This window comes from Leopardus geoffroyi, chromosome B2 (assembly GCF_018350155.1).
Source record: "Leopardus geoffroyi isolate Oge1 chromosome B2, O.geoffroyi_Oge1_pat1.0, whole genome shotgun sequence".
Taxonomy (NCBI): Eukaryota; Metazoa; Chordata; class Mammalia; order Carnivora; family Felidae; genus Leopardus; species Leopardus geoffroyi.
The window spans coordinates 146756625-146776837 of NC_059332.1; the positions used below are offsets into that span (position 1 = coordinate 146756625).

The 20213-nt window shown below is 40.7% G+C and overlaps 1 protein-coding gene across 1 annotated transcript in view; it reads left to right on the forward strand.

Moving 5' to 3' along the window:
* PACRG (parkin coregulated) overlaps positions 1-20213 on the forward strand; it is a 510247-nt gene that overhangs the window by 439745 nt on the left and 50289 nt on the right. The gene's annotated exons all lie outside the window — the stretch shown is intronic.

The following is a 20213-nucleotide window of genomic DNA, read 5'->3' on the forward strand; positions in this document are numbered from 1 at the left end:
AGCGCAGAGCCTGATGTGGGGCTTCAACTCACAGACCGTGAGATCATGACCTGAGCCGAAGTCCGATGCTCAACTGACCGAGCCACCCAGACACCCCAAAATACATTATTTTCTAAATCACTTTGAGTAGGTTAAATGATTTTTGTGTGCTACCACCCAAAAGGTAACTACCCTGTGTTTCATTGTATGAGAAAAAATTAGTGTAAACTATGAGTTTAATTATTAGTTTTTTTAAAAAATGAAGAATGTTGGGTGTAGAGCTTATGAGGGATAAGGATAAGGAGAGAGGCCATTGTGGGGGATGAACACAACACTCCACATAAGAAATGGCAGTGGTTTCAATGTGTTGGTGGCAGAAGAGATGGAGAGAAATGGAAATCTCTGAAAAATATTTAAGAAATATAAAGAAACTTCTCAATAATGGAGAATTGGATGTCTCCATCCAAGAGAGCAAGAGCAATGAGTATAAGACGAAAATAAGTCTTCGAAATGGGAAACACTCAACAAGAAGCAAGTTTGTAGGAAGGAGAGAAATAATAAAGTTGCACTTTTATTCATTAAGATTTACCCATCTGGGGGACATCCAAGTGGAAACGTTCCCTAAAGCACTGGACATTTGGTTCTGTAACTCAATAAGAAAACTGCCTGATAAGAAACAATAGATTTAAGAGTCATCTGGTTTTAGAGGATAACTGGAGTCATTAATGGAGGAGATGGTCTGTGGAATGTAGTGTCGAGCGAGGGGGAAATAAAGTCTAGGGGGATTCCTGGGAAACACCTACATTTAAGGGACAGATAACTCCCAAAGGATACTAAAGGGAGGCAGCCAAAGATATAGGAGAGAAATCAGGAGAACTGATTTCCATGGAAGCCAAAAAAAGAATGTGTTTAAAGAAAGGGGGCAGAGTCAAAGATTTCTTCTAGAGGCAAAGTAAGACAATGTGTAAAGAATGTCCATGGAACTGAGCAAGAATTCTTGCTCTTGGGAAGAGCAGTTTTCACAGAGAAAGAGAACAGAAGCCAGATTGCAATAATCAAAACACTGAATGAGACATGATGAAGGGAACAAGTGTAGGCAACTCCTTCAAGAAACTTGGTTGTAAAGAGGATAAAGGTCAAATTTCAATAGCGTTTTGTGGATAGGGAGAGATATGTTATTGGTTTTAAAATGAAAAAGAGGGGCGCCTGGGTGGCGCAGTCGGTTAAGCGTCCGACTTCAGCCAGGTCACGATCTCGCGGTCCGTGAGTTCGAGCCCCGCGTCAGGCTCTGGGCTGATGGCTCAGAGCCTGGAGCCTGTTTCCGATTCTGTGTCTCCCTCTCTCTCTGCCCCTTCCCCGTTCATGCTCTGTCTCTCTCTGTCCCAAAAATAAATAAACGTTGAAAAAAAAATTAAAAAAAAAATGAAAAAGATATGGGGCACTTGAGTGGCTCATTCGGTTCAGCATCCAGCTCTTGATTTCAGCTCAGATCATGCACGATCTTGTGGTTCATGGGTTCAAGCTCCATGCTGGGCTCTGCGCAGAGCCTGCTTGGGATTCTCTCTCTCTCTCTCTCTCTCTCTCTCTCTCTCTCTCTGTCTGTCTCTGCCTTTCCCCTGCTCACCCTCTCTCTCTTTCTCTCTCTCAAAATAAATAAATAAACTTTAAAAAAGTAATAAAAGTGAAATGAAAAAGACATGACCATGTTCAAATGAAGATATAAGCTCCATGAAACAAGGATACAAAAGAGAAAGGAAATAATCTATTCAGTGAAGAATCTATTCCCTGAAGAGATGGGAAGACATGGCTGGAAGTACATAATAGGAAAAATTTGTCCGAAATTAGAAGGGGCTCACCTCTTCCATCTTAATAGGAGAAAAGAGGGCAGGATGGATGTTTCCAGCATGGTCTGAGCACTGTAAAAGTACCACATTTCCTGTTGCTCTACAGTTATACCCAAGACCTGTAGTATTTTCCCAGTTATATTCTACTGATAGTCCTGAAGTATATGAATATATTCCACCTCCATTAATTAACCATGGTATAACCTTCTGAGGACAGAGGCTCAATTAAAATAATTTCCCACTTTCTTCGTTGTTCATAGTCACCCTCCACAAAGATACTTGATAGTCATAAAACATCACTTGAGCAAGTGGAGGTGGTTTCTGTGACTAGAAGATTTATGTCTCAACAGCATGGTTCTCATTTCCATAGCATGAAATATCTGCTTCCAAATTCCTCAAGATCCTCCTCCTTTGAGATGGGGCTTTCTTTATTGTCATCCCATGTCATTCATACTTTATGTTAGCATCCATAAGCCTGCAAAGAAATGGCATTCTTAAAATATAATCTCTTACCAGAGCCAAAGGGAAATTATTAGAAATATCACATTTTTTAAATATATTTCTCTCTGGAAAATGTTCTCAGTTCCATGAGGTTTCAATATCAATATTACAGAGATTTGTTTTTAAATTTTCAAAATTGCCATACTATTCTCCACAGGGACCCTTAAAGTGTACAGTTTCCTTTTTAAAATTCTGCCCTAGGCAAGCCAATTTAGTTTGGTTTGGTGTTTTAGTATTGTCAAATATTGCTTAAAAGGAAGAGGCTTTAGGAAAACGTACAAACTTTTTGCTTTCCCAGTGATTACTTGTTATAGAACTGATCTCCATTTACTTATGTAACTACAAATGTCTTTTTATAATGCTGCCTATATGAAAGCAGTACTAACTGCAAGATACTTGGGAACTATGATGGGTTATACCACACAGAGTACTATACAAATGTCAGGGCTTAGTAAGGTAAAAGTTGGGGGGATGGAGGCACCTTGGTGGCTCAGTCAGTTGAGCATCCAACTCTGCATTTCAGCTCAGGTCATTATCCCAAGGTTGTGGGATCAAGCCCTGTGTCAGACTTTGCTGGGAATGGAGCCTGCTTAAGATTTTCTTTCTCTCTCTCCTTCTGCCATTCTCCCCAACTTGCATTCTCTCTCTCTCTAAAATAATATAATAATAATAATAATAATAATAATAATAATGTAAAAGTGGAACCACTGTTACCCTCTCATCTACCAAATTCACTGAAAGCAAATGCAGTGTTACCACCAGGTAGGTTTCTTAAACAACACTACCCTTCTCCACTACTTCTAGCGCCATCTTGAACTCACCTTCTCCTCCCATGTACTCTTTCAGTTATCTGTAATTATGATTTATTTGTGTATATTGATGCTTTTTTAGCTTTTTCACCCTTTCAGAAATTAATCTTTGTGACCAAAGAAACTGAGTTGAATCTCTTCTGTGTATTCCTAAGCATAGGTATATTTTGAGCACTCCACAAATATTTGTCTACTGACTAGTTGAAGATTTAATCTTAAATATATGCAAATGAGATTCATCTTATTTTCTAACTCAGATTGGTTGGTAGTATAGCTGTGTTACGTAAAATTTTGAGCGTTTGTCCACCCCCAGGAGAATAAGTGGCCATAATCAATTAAAATTGTCTACTGTAGAGACTTCAGGGGCAGTGAGGGGATGTAGGGAATACACAAACCTGTGCCAAGTATTTGACATCTGTTTTTCAGGGGATATTGAATAGTTGTTGGATTATAGATAAAAGCATTTTAAGATATGATAATAAAGATATAATAATTAGTTAGCATGATGAATTTAAACAGCCTTAAATATGTGATATGTGTTTGGTTGGTTGTTTGGAAGATTTGGTTGGGGTTGGGGGTGGTGGTGAATATTTTCCATCTCTTTAGTCTGACTAATTTTTGGTCACACAACCATTTCATAAGATTATATTGGGATTGTATGCATCCTGGTTTACAGTAGTTTTATTTTCTTGATGGACATAATCTTATATAAATGGATTTGTGTCTTGGTGAGTATTTTCTACAAACATTTTCTACCAATGTAAATAATTTGATTAGAAGTTATTAAGTAGAGAGAAATCTAGTTTTATTTCCTTGTTTCATTTGCTTAAGTGAAACAAAAATGCTCATCTTTTATTGAGAATGAATGCAAGATCAACAATAACCTTATTTTTTAAAATAATAATTTTTTTAAGACATAGTGAGTTGGAATGGTGTCTTTGTCCTTACAGTTACTGTGTCTAAAGCCACATTTCTGTTCTCATAAGATAGTTCCTGTGAAAAGAAATTGAAGGGCTGTAAATTATATTAGTGTAAAGTCACAAATTAATCACTTTCTAACCTATTTTCTCTTGAAAACTCTTTGTAGAAATCTGCCACAAAACGCCTCATACCATTCAATTTTATAGGTTATTACTGTATGTTTTGCTTGGTATTCTAATCCAAGTCATTAGGAAAAGGTTGCAGTTCCCAGCTACCATTGTCCTGCTTGACATCAATAAGAAGATGCTTTATTTATATTATCCAGTGTTATTTATTCCCTCCACAATGTATATGCATTTCATATTCTACTAAAATCCCTGGGGCCTTTCATTGATCACTTAAATGAAGGATATGCCTTAAGGAACAGCTGTGGAAGATAGTTTTATCAAACCTTTTATGTAAGATTGCAGCTATATTTCCATTTGGGTTAATTGAATAAGAAAATATTTGATGATGGTATGGACTAACATCAGAATTAACTTTACTCTGCAATTGATTTAATGACCAAAATTGTTCATATGCCTATTGTTTAAGAATGTATTATATTTCAAATGAAACAAAGACTGTCATTGCCCCCTCTTTTATTCCATTATACTACACATGAAAATATGTATTGATTTAGGAAAATATCTCAACAGGAGAGTTTTATAAAACAGTAAGCAATTAAATGCAATCAATTCCAGAGTTCAAAACTCACCTTTTACATACAAATATTCGTGCTAGTTTAATTGAATCTGTCACCTACAATGGTATCACATTTGGGGAGAAGGATTTAAACATGAGTGCAGCACAGAATTTGGATCTAGTTTGTATGAAAGGAAGTTTTTTAAAGTGCTGACATAATGAAAGAAGAAGTGATGTGACAGATTCTTTCTGCTCTCAGTTCCATCTGAAGAAGTCATTTTTCCCTAGTGTACCATACAGGGCATTTGAGCCAGGTGACCGCTGGTGGTCTCAGAACAAAGAAGAAACACTTCCAACACCCATCATCAAGGACTTCCACAGTCTCAACTCTTACACTTTGAATAACTCCTCTTTGAGTTCTATTGACTTTAATCTTCAGTTTTTTCAGTGTTATAGAATGGAATATTTAGACTCCCCAGAAAATTCCTCTCATGTAAAAAGCTCTCCCACCCAAAAAAAAGGTCTCCCCAAATGTTAGCTCTTCGGTATTTCTATCAATCACTCTTTCTTCTTTGTCTTTCGTGCTTCAGTTAGACCGTCTCCTAATACCTCAACATCACTTTTGATTTGTAATCATTGATAAGATTTATTGCTCTTTACCAATAGAAGTGAGTTTCATGAACAAAAAGATAGTGTTTGTCTGTGTCTGTGTCTCCAAAAATTGGCCTAGTGGTCAGCACCTAGTGTGTGCTAAATATGTTTATTAAATCAATTGAAAGATAGCTTTTCAAATTTCAGATCCAAATCTCATCACCTAGACAATGACTTAAAACAAAACAATGATTCTTTTTGCGTATTTTCCTCGTTTATAAAATGAGACTAATAAGATCTCTCTGGGTTGTGATGACCAAATAAAGTAATAGTTGAGTTGCAAAAATATTGTTATCTTTGTAGCTTCACATAGGAGGAATTCTGTCAAGACATTCTAAGTGTCTGACTGGTGTACTCTTATGCCTTGTTGACATTCAGCAGATACTGCCTGCCTTCTGGAATAAGTCTTCTTTCATTATAATCTTCTTAAGGCACTTGCTTCTTCTCTTGATTTCAAGGACTACCTTCATAAAAGGAAGACCCTCCAAGATCTACACTTTAGTATTTGGTCACTAACGTCACCCCAGATTCATGTCTGTAAGAATTACAACCAAGAATCCCTAATTAGACACCTTGCTCCTTCTGTGCACTAAAATTAAATGTCTGTCCCATCAACTCCTTATCCATCTTGCCATTAGGAGATGGAGTGCACACAGCCTGAGGACCATCACCCTCTCTTATTTTACACCCACACTACACGCACATCTGTGCTCTCCCACACATGGAATGTGCTTATGAATCGTCAGTTTGGTTCCAACTAAATCAAGGGCTTCTGCTAGGCTTTTGTTTGGTGAGTGGGACCCTGGGTGGGGAGATGACAGAGTGGGGAGGAAGTGTTGGGAGAAGATTGAGGTGCGGGTTGGACTATGTTAAGAGGACAAGGAAGCTCTGATAGGGAAAGGAAATTTAAGAAAAGGGGCAGAAATATCTTTCTAAAGTTTGGGAAAAGTTTGGTTATTTGAAATACAAAGCACTCTATGACCTACCTCGTGAAGCCTTCCACAAATTCCATAATTAAATATTTAATGCTTACTTTTGGTGTTGAATTTGGGGTCTATAGTGAAGAAGGGTAAGGTCAGGGGTGATGGAAGAGGCCGGGTCAAACACATCCAGCTGCCTATCAACATCCATTGCTTCTCTGACCTGTGGTGCTTATTAGAATCATCTGGGGGTTCCTGGGTGGCTCAGTTGGTTAAGCGTCTGACTCTTGGTGTTGGCTTAGATCATGATCTCATGGTTTGTAAGTTCAAGCCCTACTTTGGGCTCTACGCTGATGGCTCAGAGCCTGCTTGGGATTCTTTCTCCCTCTCTCTGCCCCTTCCCCAGTCACTCCCTAGCTCGCTCGCTCTCGCTCTCTCTCTCAAAAATAAATACATAAATATTTAGAAAAGAATTGTGGCACCTGAGTGGCTTAGTCGGTTAAGTATCTGACTCTTGATTTGGCTCAGGTCATGATCTCACAGTTCTTGAGTTCAAGCTCCATGCTGAACTCAAGCTCTGTGCTTGAGCTTCACAGAGGCTCTGTGCTGACAGTGCAGAGCCTGCTTGGGATCCTCTCTCTCCCTCTCTCTGTCTGCCCCTCCCCAACTTGCATGCTCTCTCTCTCTCTCTCTCTCTCTCTCTCAAAATAAATAAACAAAGAATAAACTTAAAAAAAAAAGAATCGGGGCGCCTGGGTGGCGCAGTCGGTTAAGCGTCCGACTTCAGCCAGGTCACGATCTCGCGGTCCGTGAGTTCGAGCCCCGCGTCGGGCTCTGGGCTGACGGCTCAGAGCCTGGAGCCTGTTTCCGATTCTGTGTCTCCCTCTCTCTCTGCCCCTCCCCCGTTCATGCTCTGTCTCTCTCTGTCCCAAAAATAAATACACGTTGAAAAAAAAAAAATTAAAAAAAAAAAATCATCTGATTCCTCTCCCTCCTCTGACACCACCCTCACCAGTCACCCAGGGCTGATTCTGCCCGTGTAATATGACTCATAATCTCCCCTCTTTGGGCTGTATTCTCAGTTTGATGCAGATTAATAATCTTAAATACTTCTTTTTCCAGTTTTTGCTCCTGCTTTGCTTTTTGGCACTTACAAGGTCAGTCTTCTTTAGATATAAAAAACACACAGCCTAGAACTCTTTGTTCTCTTATCCAACAATGGATGTGCACTCCTGGCAGGTGGTACCATACTGGAGGTACACAGCACAGAAGAAAGGACCAAAGAACATTCCTGCAACCAGATCTCAGCTCTGATCCCACTAGTTGGGTGTCTTGAGCAAGTTACTGCTCCTAAATAAACCGGTGCTATAGCAGGTTTTCTTCACAGCCTGTAAGTTGGGGTTTTCTCCTTTTATTCCTTTGCCATGTAGGTATTCATGTTCTAGAAAGATCTCTCATGACATGTATTTGAAATTTTACAAAAGAAAAAGTTGAATTACTTTTTTAATGTTTTCTAATTCCCTGGGAAAAGCAACTTAAGAATGTCTTTGATATATTTATATGCCAATCTTCCTTCAATTCTAATGGAAATTACATATCAAATTGATGTTTGATATTTTTAAGCATACTTTCTAGTCAAAATGGTTTTTTTATGTTTATTTTTGAGAGAGAGAGAGAGAGAGAGCATGCTCGAGAACAGGGGAGATGCAGAGAGAGAGAGGAAAACAGAGGACCCAAAGTGGGCTCTCTGATGACAGCAGCGAGCGCTATGTGAGGCTGGAACTCAAAAACAGCAAGATCATGACCAGAGCCAAGTCATATGCTTAACTGCTTAACCACTTAACCGACTGAGCCACCCAGGCGCCCCTAGTGAAAAGGTTTTATACACCATGTCAATTTCATTAATTCAGTCAGGGAAGAAAAGGTGATCGCTAGTGTTGAACCAATACATTGCAAAAGTTTCATATAAATTTATATATTCTCACTGGGGGAAAATCAAAAAAATATCCAACTGGATGTTTTTGACACGATCTCACTTTATCTTCTCAAGCCTTTATTGGATTTTCACATGAAGAAAACCAGGAAGGATTATAGGTTAGAATATAAAACAAAGTCTTTAACTTTACGATTATTCCAACTTCTAACAGAAAAAAAAGTGTGTGTGTGTGTGTGTGTGTGTGTGTGTGTGTGTACAATGTACCATCCATCCATGATTTAGCTGTTTCCTTATGGGGATAATGTAGCCAGGGCTCCACACAGCTTTCTCAGGTGGCTCTCAATCTGACATGACATGGGAGGGGGGACTGTTGGACTGTCCAGTAAGGCACAAAGAAGGACAAGCCAGTATCTAGAGAGCCAGGGCAGTTAGGGAGCCACTGCCCAGAATTGGCCAGATCTGGGGAGAGAGTGAGGAGCCACCATAAAGTTGACTCTAAGTGGCTGCATGTGAGTAATCTAAAGTAAGGTGCATGTTTATATCCTTTGAATGAGAGTAAGGTGAGGGACTGTGTTCCACAACCAGTCAGGAACCAGAAAGGATAAATGGGGGGATGGGGGGGGGGGTAAAAGCTTAGACATGCACATAAACCCAGAGATGGGGGCAATGAGGACAGCATTGCAGAAGATCTTGATTCTAAGTTGGAGCTTAGAATGTCAGGATTCTGACAGCCATCTGTGAATACACATGGTGGGAAAACGAGTGAAGGGCAGAGGTGAGGGAGCATTCTGATTCGGAAGTAACAAAATGTTATTGCTTAATTGGTTTATCCAAGGTTAAAAGACTTTCCTTAAACCATATTATGTTACCCAAAGCTCTAAACGCTTAACTTTGAGTTGTAATTTGTGACTGTTTTCATCCGGGCAACAAAAGATGTGGGATCAGAAGTCAGAAAATTAAATTAGGTTCATTCACAACCAAAGATCTTTTCTCCCGCCCTGTGGGACCTGCCGAGTCAAAATTTCATCTCCCTTCTCCTTGCAGCATTTTTAGGTAAAGGACAGTCATCTGATGAACTGCACTAAAAGCTAATCACTAACAGACATATCAGCACCCACACTATTCTATTAATTAATGCCGATGTGTGTTGTGCATATAACAAATGCAAATTACCTAAGGGGCAACATGCCCTAAGGGGCATCCCCTCATGCCTTCCTCAGTGCAATTCGGATGCATTTGGAAAGCGCCACTTGGTGATGGGTAGATTGTAATCATTGTAGCATTTTCCTCTTGATTTATAAGGCTCAATTCCTTTTTTCAGTTCTTTGAAATGTCTTCCCTAATAAAAGACCAAAGAGACAGTATTTTTAGCATCAGACACAGAAGGGTGATATGGCAATATAAAAATTTCCTATGATCTAGCAAACATTTAACAAATAAGGAAAATGAGGATTGCTCATCCAATGTGTTTTGGCCTCGATAGATTTGATTAATAAGGCAACTAGAAAAATTAAATATGGATAAGCCACAGCACCTTTAGAATGCTTAACAGATTACTGACTTGTGTCATTCATAGCAACAAATGTTTTCAGGCTGAAAGAAAAAAAAATTTTTTTTCATTTTACTGGAGGAGAAGATGATGTCTCCAAATATTACAGGGAATTACTTCTTTTGTGTTCAAATGAATTCAAACCTAAACCAACATTTAAATAGGCTTCAATCATGAATTGCAAATTGCAGTTGAAATGAGCATTGTTTTGCTGATAGTTTAGTCTGAAAACAATTGTCTTTTTCCCTACTAATATAGTGCATACTTGATTAAGTGGGTTTGGTTTTTGTTTTTTTGTTGTTGTTTTGGGGTTTTTTTTGGTGGGGGTGAGGTATTTTTTTCTTAACAAGCCAATATTTGAATAAATGAATTAACCCAGGGAGACCAGCCGAGGTCCTGACCCAAGTTTGACTTTTCTCTGTACAGAAGTGTCATCGGGAGCCTTCGTTCCTATGGTGGTAGCGTCCGGTGCCCTTGATTGCACTCCGTGTTTGGGAGCCACGGTCCTGTCATTAACAAATGTCCCTAACACCAGAGTCTCACTCAGGCTCCACAGCTGTCTGTAGCTGACACTGCCACGCACAGTCACTGCAAAGACCTGAGTGTCACAGGGCAAGGAACCAGCACGTGCTTGGCACAAACATACGCCTTCAGTAAAACTCTGTTAAGGAGACTGTATTTGTCTTCTATAGACATACCCAAGAATGCACTTGCACTCACAGGTGTATTTGTAAGTTATACTCCTAGACTCTCGAGGCACTTTCCATGTTTGTCAGGAGATATCTGTAAGATGAGATAGACAGTTGGACTCCACACGCACACACGCACACACGCACACACCCGTATAGGGGCAGGAGCGCACGTCATGGTCCCCAGGCACCGTCTCACCCAGCCCTGTGGTCTCCTGGGAGTTCTGGACATGGTCCTGTGTGTTCATCCTCTAACATTGCTAAAGATGCTTCGAGACCAAGGAAACTTTAGTCAAAACCTGAAATCTTGACTTGACTGAAATCTTGTGGTATCTAATTTAGAAGAAAATAATTGCCTTAATTGTTGCTGATTAAAAGAGAGAGAAATTTATTCTGGGAGTTCAAGACCCAGCTGTTGAGACTTAGTAAGCGAAGACATAGGACCCGTCTCGTACTGGCCAAGCACACAGGGCCTGTGGTTCATGTTAAAAACTAAATGTGGTCAAACAGAGCACGCAGAGACTAAGCAGACATTTACTAATACAAAAGTACCTAACAAAGCATTCTTACGTTTGTGGTCTCTAATTTGATTATACTGTAGGCTTCTTCTGCAGCCACTTTTGTGTGTTCGTTCGGGATTCACAAAGATGAATGTTTGATGGCATTTCGCACAAGACTGAAGTGTCTTAATCTCTAATAACTTCTTTATTTTACTTTGTAGACCAGGGTAAGGCAGTTCACTTGACAGCATTCATTCAAATTGTTTTCAGTAGGTTTTTTTTATATTCTTTGTTGGTTTTGGTTTGCTTTAGTTTTGCTTTTCCTGAAAGGAGGACGCCTTCCTTAGATCTCTTCCTTAATTTTTGCCATTACGTTTCGTTTTGGTAGGGCTGATTTATGGCACTTTTCTATATGAGCCTAACCAAGGATCTATCCTTGGATCATCCAGAGTTTTCTGTAATATTCTGTAATATTGGACCAAGGGACTTAAAATGGACACGTGGAGTGCACACTGTAGGCATTAAAAACATAGTGCAGCCCCTTGCTCTTGTACAAATAGTGTGAGGACCCCTCTGTCATAGGAACGACCTGGCTGCCTTTGTCGTGGGCTTCCATTTACAAAAGGAATTCCTTATTGCTTGTGCCATGTGTTTCAGAAAAGAATGCTTGATGCTATCTATATTTCATCCCACAAGGCCCCATCTGATCAGTTCAGGAGCAGTGAGGCTGAATCCAGCCCTGGAAATTACAAGTCCCACCAACTATTGTGACTTTAAGTACCTAATTTAGGACTACGTGAAATACTGCTTTGCTTCTCAAAATATCTATCCTCTGAAAGTACCAACCCATTCAGTTGCCAAGCTGATTCTTCATTTTGATGTCATCTTTTGGGAGAGTAAAAGGGAACAGTGCAAAAATGAAGGTTTTTCAAACACAAATGGAGCCAGAACTGGAGATTTTGACGTCGGTAAACATTACAGCCACGAAGAAATCGCGGAGCTGTGAAAGCTGCGGAGGTTTTAATAGAGGAAAATACATTCTGTTACCTTTTGTTTTTACTAACTCGGAGACACAGAAGCTAGCCGCCCTCTGTGTGAGTGAAGGAGATAGACAAGACATCCTCCCTTTCTGCCACGTGCTACCATCACCATTTTTGACAGTGTGATCTTTAAGTCAGTTTCTATTTCTGAGACTAAACTCTCCAACAAATAATATTAATTTTGAGCATTTCATACATTTAAAACTAATTCAAAATGAAGTAAGACAAGAGATTACAGTAATTTGTTTTTACTTGAAGATGCCTCACATGCATTCAGTCGCAGATTATTATGCCCTTATCTTTTAAAGTCCACTCTGGGAACATTTTTTAACTTAATTCTACACTGTAAACTATCACTCTTTCAGAAACATACAATTCTATCAGAATTATAATTGTAGCCTAGAGATAAATTTAATTTAGTTGGGGTGCCTGGGTGGCTCAGTCGGTTAAGCATCCAACTTCAGCTCAGGTCATGATCTCGTGGTTCAGGAGTTTGAGCCCCGCATCGAGTTCTGTACTGACAGCTTTAGAGCCTGGAGCCTGCTTCGGATTCTGTGTCTGCCTCTCTTTCTGCCCCTCCCCAGCGTGCGCGCTCTCTCTCTCTCTCTCTCTCTCAAAAAAATAAATGAACATTAAAAAAACTTTTTAAAATAAAGATAAATTTAATTTAGCAAATTAACAGGCTGGATGCTTTTAATATTAATCAAGGAGAGGGAGCCTGGGTGGCTCAGTCGGTTAAGTGTCTGACTCTTGATTTCGGCTCAGGTCATGATCTCACGTTGGTGAGTTTGAGCCCCGTGTCAGACTCTGTGCCTACAGTGCAGAGCCTGCTTGGGATTCTCTGTCTCCCACTCTCTCTGCCCTTCCCCCACTTGCTCTCCTTGCTCTCTCTGAAAGTAAATAAACAGTAATATATATATATATATATATATATATATATATATATATATATATCAAGGAGGACTCTAGTTAAGTACAACTTTGTTCATTCCAAAACAATCTACTCATGCCAGGCTTCTCTCTATGGTCTGGATAGCCATGTGTTAGTACAGCTGTAGGGACCATTATCAGGGAGGACAATGAATCAGAGGGCTAATAGAGTTCTACCCTCTGTCCTCTCCTAGTCTTTCTTTGTATCCATTCCTTGGTGACCTCATTAAGTCTCCCCGCTTTCAACAGTGTCCATGCACTGATGCCCCGTACCTGACCCTGCTCCATGCTTCTAACACCTTAGTTCAGCCAACTAGTAAGTAGCTGCTTTGGGTGGCCAGTAGACGCCCCACTGAACGCATTTGAGACAACTCTTGACTTGCCCCTGGACATTTTCCACCCCCCATCTAAGTCAATGGGACCACCATCCACCCACTTACCAAGAGCTGTAGAGTCATCTTGCAGCCTTCATTTCCTTTACCTCCTCATCCAATTTGATGGTACAACTTCAGTGTTCTACTCCATTATCTGGGTGAATCTGGGTATTCCTAAGTCCTTCCACCAAAGCCTCTCACCTGGATTGCTACAATAACTTCTGAGAAGTTCCTCCGTTTTGACTACCATCTGTTCCCACTTCAGTAGCCAGAATGGTCTTTCTCAAAATTAAACAAAATTGTGTTACTCTCCTGCTTTAAAATCCTCCAAGGATATCCCACTACATTTAGAATAAATTTCAGTGTCCTTATCATTGCACGTAAGACGTACCATCATCTGGCCCTTACCTAATTCTTTGGCTACATCTCCTCTCTTTCTTATTCAGTATTCACTATTCAACATTCTCCCATTCCACCAGACATCTTAATTTCTTCACATTCCAAGCTGGCTCCTGCCTCTCTGCCTGGAACATTCTTACCTTCATTCTGTACGTGGCTCCTTTCTCCTCTTTATTCAGATCGCTGCTTAAGTGCCACCTTCTCATAGACGCATTCTTTGACCATTCTATCTTAAGTAGGGATCCAGACCTATGGGCTCTGACACACTCTATCCGCATACCCTGTTTTATTTCCTTCATAACATCCACAAACATCTGAAATTTAGAATATTTGCAGTACATACACCTAGAATATTTATACATCTGTTTCCTTAGTAGTTGTAAGATTCAGCCAACTACAATGGCAGCACCATGAGAACAGGGAGTGCATCTTGTTCAGAGTTGCCCTCATTCCCAGAAGGTGCTCAAAAAAGACTTTTGAATGACTAAGTTAGAAACCCTCATTTACATAAAAATACTCATTCAGCATTTATACATACTGATTTCTCCACATCTTTTCACAAAGGATTTAAAAGCTTTAAGCAAAAACATATACAAGAAAGGTCAAAAATAAAAATCTAGCACCAAAGAAAAATATATAGGCAAAAAAAAAAAAAAGTAAGATGCTCAGTTACAACATTTTCATGAGAAAGTAGCAAAGTAGGAAAGTATACTGTGCTTTAAGAGAACCAAACTTTTCCTAAGATTAAATTCTAACTGAAAGTTCTCCAGGGAGCTTTCACACAGTAAAGGACAATGTCCAGAGCAATATTTGTAAAGCAAATGCAATGGTCCTTTTCAAATGGCTGTTTCTTTCATAATGGCCAAGGGCCCAAATTAAAATGCAATACAATGAAGGGGAATCATTAAGGGGCTGAGTTAATATGCTCCAAGAATATAGTATTCCGGTGTCCTTACTTGAACCAAGAAACGACTCTCTTCTAGAAAATTCACCTAATAACATAGTCAGCATTGTTTATTGCTAAGAATTAAGGTGATTTCAGTAACTCAATGAAAAGTTGCATTCAAGAAATGGAAATATAAACACACCCGTATTTATGCTGCTCCAGCTAGAAAGCTCTCCATCTGCTGGGTGAGGTGTTATCCCACATTCGCCATGTCCCTCGAAGAAGGCTCATTATTTTCTCTTATCAACATTCTTCCAAATAGTTTTCTATTCCCTATTAAAGCTTGCTCCTGGGACACTTTTTTCTGTTAACTCCTTTTATCCCATTTCTCCTCTTGGTTTATGGTCTATCTTCAGTCTTAGACTACTTACTATAATATTTTTTTAAATAACTATTATTACTAAAACTGTTAAGAAATATCAAGAGTTGACATATACTTTATCTTCTAAAAATCGAAACCCTAAGTCATTATCACTACAGATATTCTGTCACCCATGGTGACATTCAGGAATTGATACAGAGCAGAACCAGAATTTAATTCAAGCAATATGAAGTGTTCCTTTGACGATATTTTAAACTGGGTCTAATTTTATAAAGGCACTTTTGAAAAGTACTTCTGGAAAGTCTTCAGTGAGCCTCAGGCGAAAGCTGTGGTCACTTCTACTAGGATCCCCTCCATAATGGATCTTTAAAAAACAGCCACAGTGGGGATCCCTGGGTGGCTCAGTTGGCTAAGCAGCCGACTCTTGGTTTTGGCTCAGGTCATGATCTCATGGTTCTTGGGACCGAGTCCCGTATCAGGCTCTGTGGTGACAGTACAGGGCCTACTTGGGATTCTCTCTCTTCCTCTCTCTCTGCCCCTCCCCTGCTTGTGCTCTCTCTCTCTTTCTCAAAAATCAATCAATACACTTAAACACACACACACACACACACACACACACACACACACACACGTTTTTCACTTTTTCCCTATGAAGTTGTTTTTTGTCTTATGTGTTAAAACCAGAATTCTTTGAGGGATAGGCTTCTGTAATATTGGCATGGGTGGAAACGCATTTCCATGTTTACAGACACATCATCTCTCCTTCCAGCAACAAACTTCCTGGTATAACCAAGACCATTTTAATTTTGCCACGAAATCACCTCCAAGATGCTCAACACGCACACCCCCAAACACAGAATGGCAACCAACCTTTTCAACACTCCTCACGACTTTGCAAAGGGCAGCAAGACAATGACAAGAAGGGTCTACTTGGTGCCAGGCAGGGAGGTTTTTGAATGTTGCAGGGATAGGGTGAGGAGGCTGTCACAGTCATGTGCCCCCAAGAAAAATATCCCCTTTTATTTTTCATTCAGCTGTCACTGAGAATCAAAGAACGCATTGGTAATTGCTATTGTCTGTAGGATTTTTTTGTGGTTCACAGCCAGATGACCACCCTTTACTGAAAAGCTCATTGTATCAGGTTTACTCAGCCCCCTTCCTGGATATCTTGTGCTCTTTTTGTTATAGCAGACAATTTGTGACCCCCAAAAGTTTTTGCTACCACATTGCTCAATGATTCTAATATATGCCATCGATAGGCATACCTACTCGTAATGTAAACACAGAATTGCAAGAAACAAAGTACCCACCTTAATGTAAATCGTCTGATGGCTTACCTGAAGGGTGCACTGCTGAGGAAACCCCGATTCCCCTGTTCTATTAAGCGGCAGAATTCCCAAGTTCCGACTGAAGTCCAGATCTAATCCAAAAATCTATTTGACATCTTAAAACTATTAGATTTTCTAGCAATGCTGAATAAGTAATGACCATACCCACTTCGAGAGAAAGCACATATCTGTCTGCCAGTTTAATGCCAAACGAAGCCCCTGGCTTGTTCTCAAAGAGACCAGCACCAGGAAGTCACTTGAATTTCCCCTTGAGAGTGTTTTCCTAGCCATAATAGACAGAGAAGCTCATATATAAGAGAAAACAATTTTCCCCGGACACTTCCTGTCTGAGAATTGGTACAGTCTAGCGGGGCCTGTACACTGAATCTAGGCTTCCCCCCAAATCTCGGGTGCGCTATAATTTGGCTTGTAGAACGGCAGTTGCCCTCAAACTCAGATTTCTCTTTACATCCCAACATGACGTAAATGATGTGACTCATGGTTTCAAAAGATCTGGAAGCGCTTTCCTATATAGATTGTCCCCTTAAAAACAAAAACAAAAACAAAAAAAACTGGTGTCCATTTTCCACAAAACGGTGCTATATTCATTTGTTATATTCATTCAGTTTATGTAGGGCCAACGTAGTGGCTGATTAGATCCCGATTAGCAATAGAAATCTTCAGGTGTGGCTATGCATGGAAAGGTCACGACTTCATTTTGGTTAAGGAGCATCGGCCTTTTAGCAGCGGGACCCTGAGCAGCCAGAAACGAACCCGGCCCTCCTGGCCTCCAGAGCGTGCGGTTGGTGCCAGGTTCACAGGACAGGTTTCCAGCACGTTAAGGCCCCCCGTGGCACAGGGTGGTCTGGGGGGAGGGTGCTGAATGCCAGGCCTGGCAGACTTAGCAGCCCAGCAGCGGTCCCTGTGGTTTCTGGCAGCAGCTTACAGGCCAGGCGAGCTCGCACAGGTGAACAGGGGGCTGGCTGCTCCGGGGGGCTCCTCTGGGTTGGTTCCTCAGGGCAAACTGAAGTTGGAGGCGGAAAAGGCTGTTTAAGCCGAAGAGAGTCCTTTTGTGCCAAACCACCATCCAACCTCTTTTGTTTCTCTCAAAAGGGAAGTGACGGCAGCTGGCTGGTCTGAGGCCAGGCATCCCTACAGGGCTGGTCAGATGACACGTTCCTTCCCCATGGGCAGTTTCAACCACAAGGGATAGCAGTAACTATCTCCCCCCCCCCCCCCACCCAGGACGCATCTTCTAGGACCACCACTGGTGGTGTTCTTCCGAGGGGCCGCAAGGTGATGAATACACGTTGTAATCATTACGTTAGCCGCCACAGGAAACCACAGTCACCCAGTGTTTGTCCGCTTATGATCCATCTATCCATTATGTACAATTCAGTGACAGCTAATGAAACAACACAGAGTTCGGACCAATAAAAACAGAGAGACAGCAAGACGGACTGCCTACCCAGCGACTGCACCAAAATTTGCCGCAAAACTGAACTTGCATCACAACCATTGAAAAACAAGAAGCAAAAAATCGGAGGGGTTTTGCCCACTGACTGCCTGTAATGGTGCTTGGCTGTGAATTAATTCACAGTGGAAATGCTTTAGGGGCCTCGTACACAGCCTCTCCGTTTAGTTGGAGGCAAGCACTGCATTTTACTACTTTTAAAAATCGCACATATTAGGAAAGAACTAGAATGATAAAGCTTTTATTGGAACTTCTGAGACTTTAGCCCTGCGCTTTTCAGGTTCTTACATGTTCTATAGTCTAATGGGAGACCATCTGTAGCTTGTGAATCACTGTGTTTTGGTATTTTGTGGATCCTAAACTGGCATCCCAATATTTGATCAAAATCTTTAGTAGCTTAAGTAGAAGAAACACATCTTTCCCACGGGTTCTCAGGTATTTTCAACAAGTATCTTGAATACATTCTTAGATTATATTAATTTCCCTCTTTAGCCTTCTGCTTCTTTGGCTAAATACCCCATGCGGTCATCAGTAGAAGGCGTAAGTGTGAATAATCCCCATCATCGGTCCATTCTGTATTGCTGTCCTTGGAACCTCCATAGAAAAAGCACAGGTAACAGACACAGGTGACGGTTCATTGTTGGCACGTGATATAAAAGCAGAAATATAAATACCATAGTACTCAGACCTCCAGGACATCTGAGACATAATCATTTAACAAATAGGTCTGTAATCATAGTTATTACTATGGGAGACAGTGAGGCCTGAATTGGAGTTTTTGTAATTTACTACCTAAGTGACTTTGCATAAATTTCTTAACTACTTGGTGCTTCTTAAAATGGAATGATAACAATACTGGTGATTATTACTGTTACCTTTATTATTTTGGTGAAGATTTAGTGATACAAGGCTTATACCTGGTATAATACAGCCACGTCTGCTCCTAGGAAAACCTCATGACCAGTGCAGTAATCTGTGTTACTTCTCCAAACCACAATGGGCTCCCAGGGGTGTCTTCTTAACCTGCCTCACAAGACCCTAAGCTCAGAGAGATAAGTGACTTGTGACTTGCAGGTGTAATGAAGGCCTTACTTGCATGAGATAAGCCATACTCTGCTGTTATTGGCAAGCATTCTATCCATTCTTGAATATTCTATAAGTGTGTATCGATTACCGAACGTGTGCCAGGCACCTGTCTCCAAGCAAGGCAGGGACACTGCCTCCCGGAGTTGAGTCTAGTGGTAGGAAAGAGACAAGCAAGGGGACAAATTGAGGAGCAGGAAATGTCAGAGGGTGGGAACCGTTCCGCAGAGAATAACATGGCAAAAGGAGGTACAGCTGACTGGGGAAGTGAGGCTCTGATTGGGTATGTGGTATTTGGTGACAAGAACCCGCCATGAGGAGTGTGGGTCAGAGGAGAGTAAGCCTGGGGCAGCCGGAGGGGAGAGCCTGTTGGAGAGGATGGGGACTCTCTTTCTGGAGAGACCTGACTGGCGCCTTGAGTTAGCATCTGAATGTTTCAGCCCACCATCTTTCTGCTCCTAGATTCTGGCTCAGCCATTGTCGGCTGGATCCTTTATTTTTCAGCTAGTTTATCTCCTGAGGGGCAATTCACTGGTGCTTTCCTCAAGGGTTCACAAAGGAGTTTTTAACCTGTTGACAAGAAGATGTAATTAGCAAAGGATCTGGCTCTTAATAAAACCAAAGGCTCATAGCGGCCATATTAAATCCTTAGCGGTCATTTAGAAAACCAGCCAGCAGTTCCGCCTCAGGGTGTTTATCCGAACCAACACTGTGGTTCGTGTGTGTCCATATATATACACATATGCAACAGAATATTACTCAGCCGTAAACAAGAATGCAGTCTTGTCATTTGTGACACCACAGATGTATGCACAGGGCATTATGCCAGGTGAAATAAGTCTGAGAAAGACAAAAAGTCTATGATGCCACTTACACGTGGAACCAAAAAATTGTTAAAAAATGAACAAACAGAACAAAACAGAAATGACTCACAGATACAGGAAACAAAATGTTGGTTACCAGAGGAGGGAGGGGTCGGGGGTGGGTCAAACAAGTGAAGAGGATTAAGAGGTACAAATGTCCAGTAATGAAATAAGTCAGGTCGTGGGAATATAACATACAGCACAGGAAAGAGAGTCAATAATACCTCAATAACTTTGTATAGTTGCAGATGGTAACAAGACTTATCACGGGGATCCTTTTATAATGTGTAGAAATAGCAAATCACTCTGATATACATCTGAAACTAATAGAATATTGTATGTCAATTATACTTCAATTGAAAAAAAAATGTTAAGCTTGGGTCACAAACAAAATTAGAAGCCTTGAAACTCTGAATGAGTAGGTTGTGTTAGAATTATGCCCAGTGTGTGTGTGTGTGTGTGTGTGTGTGT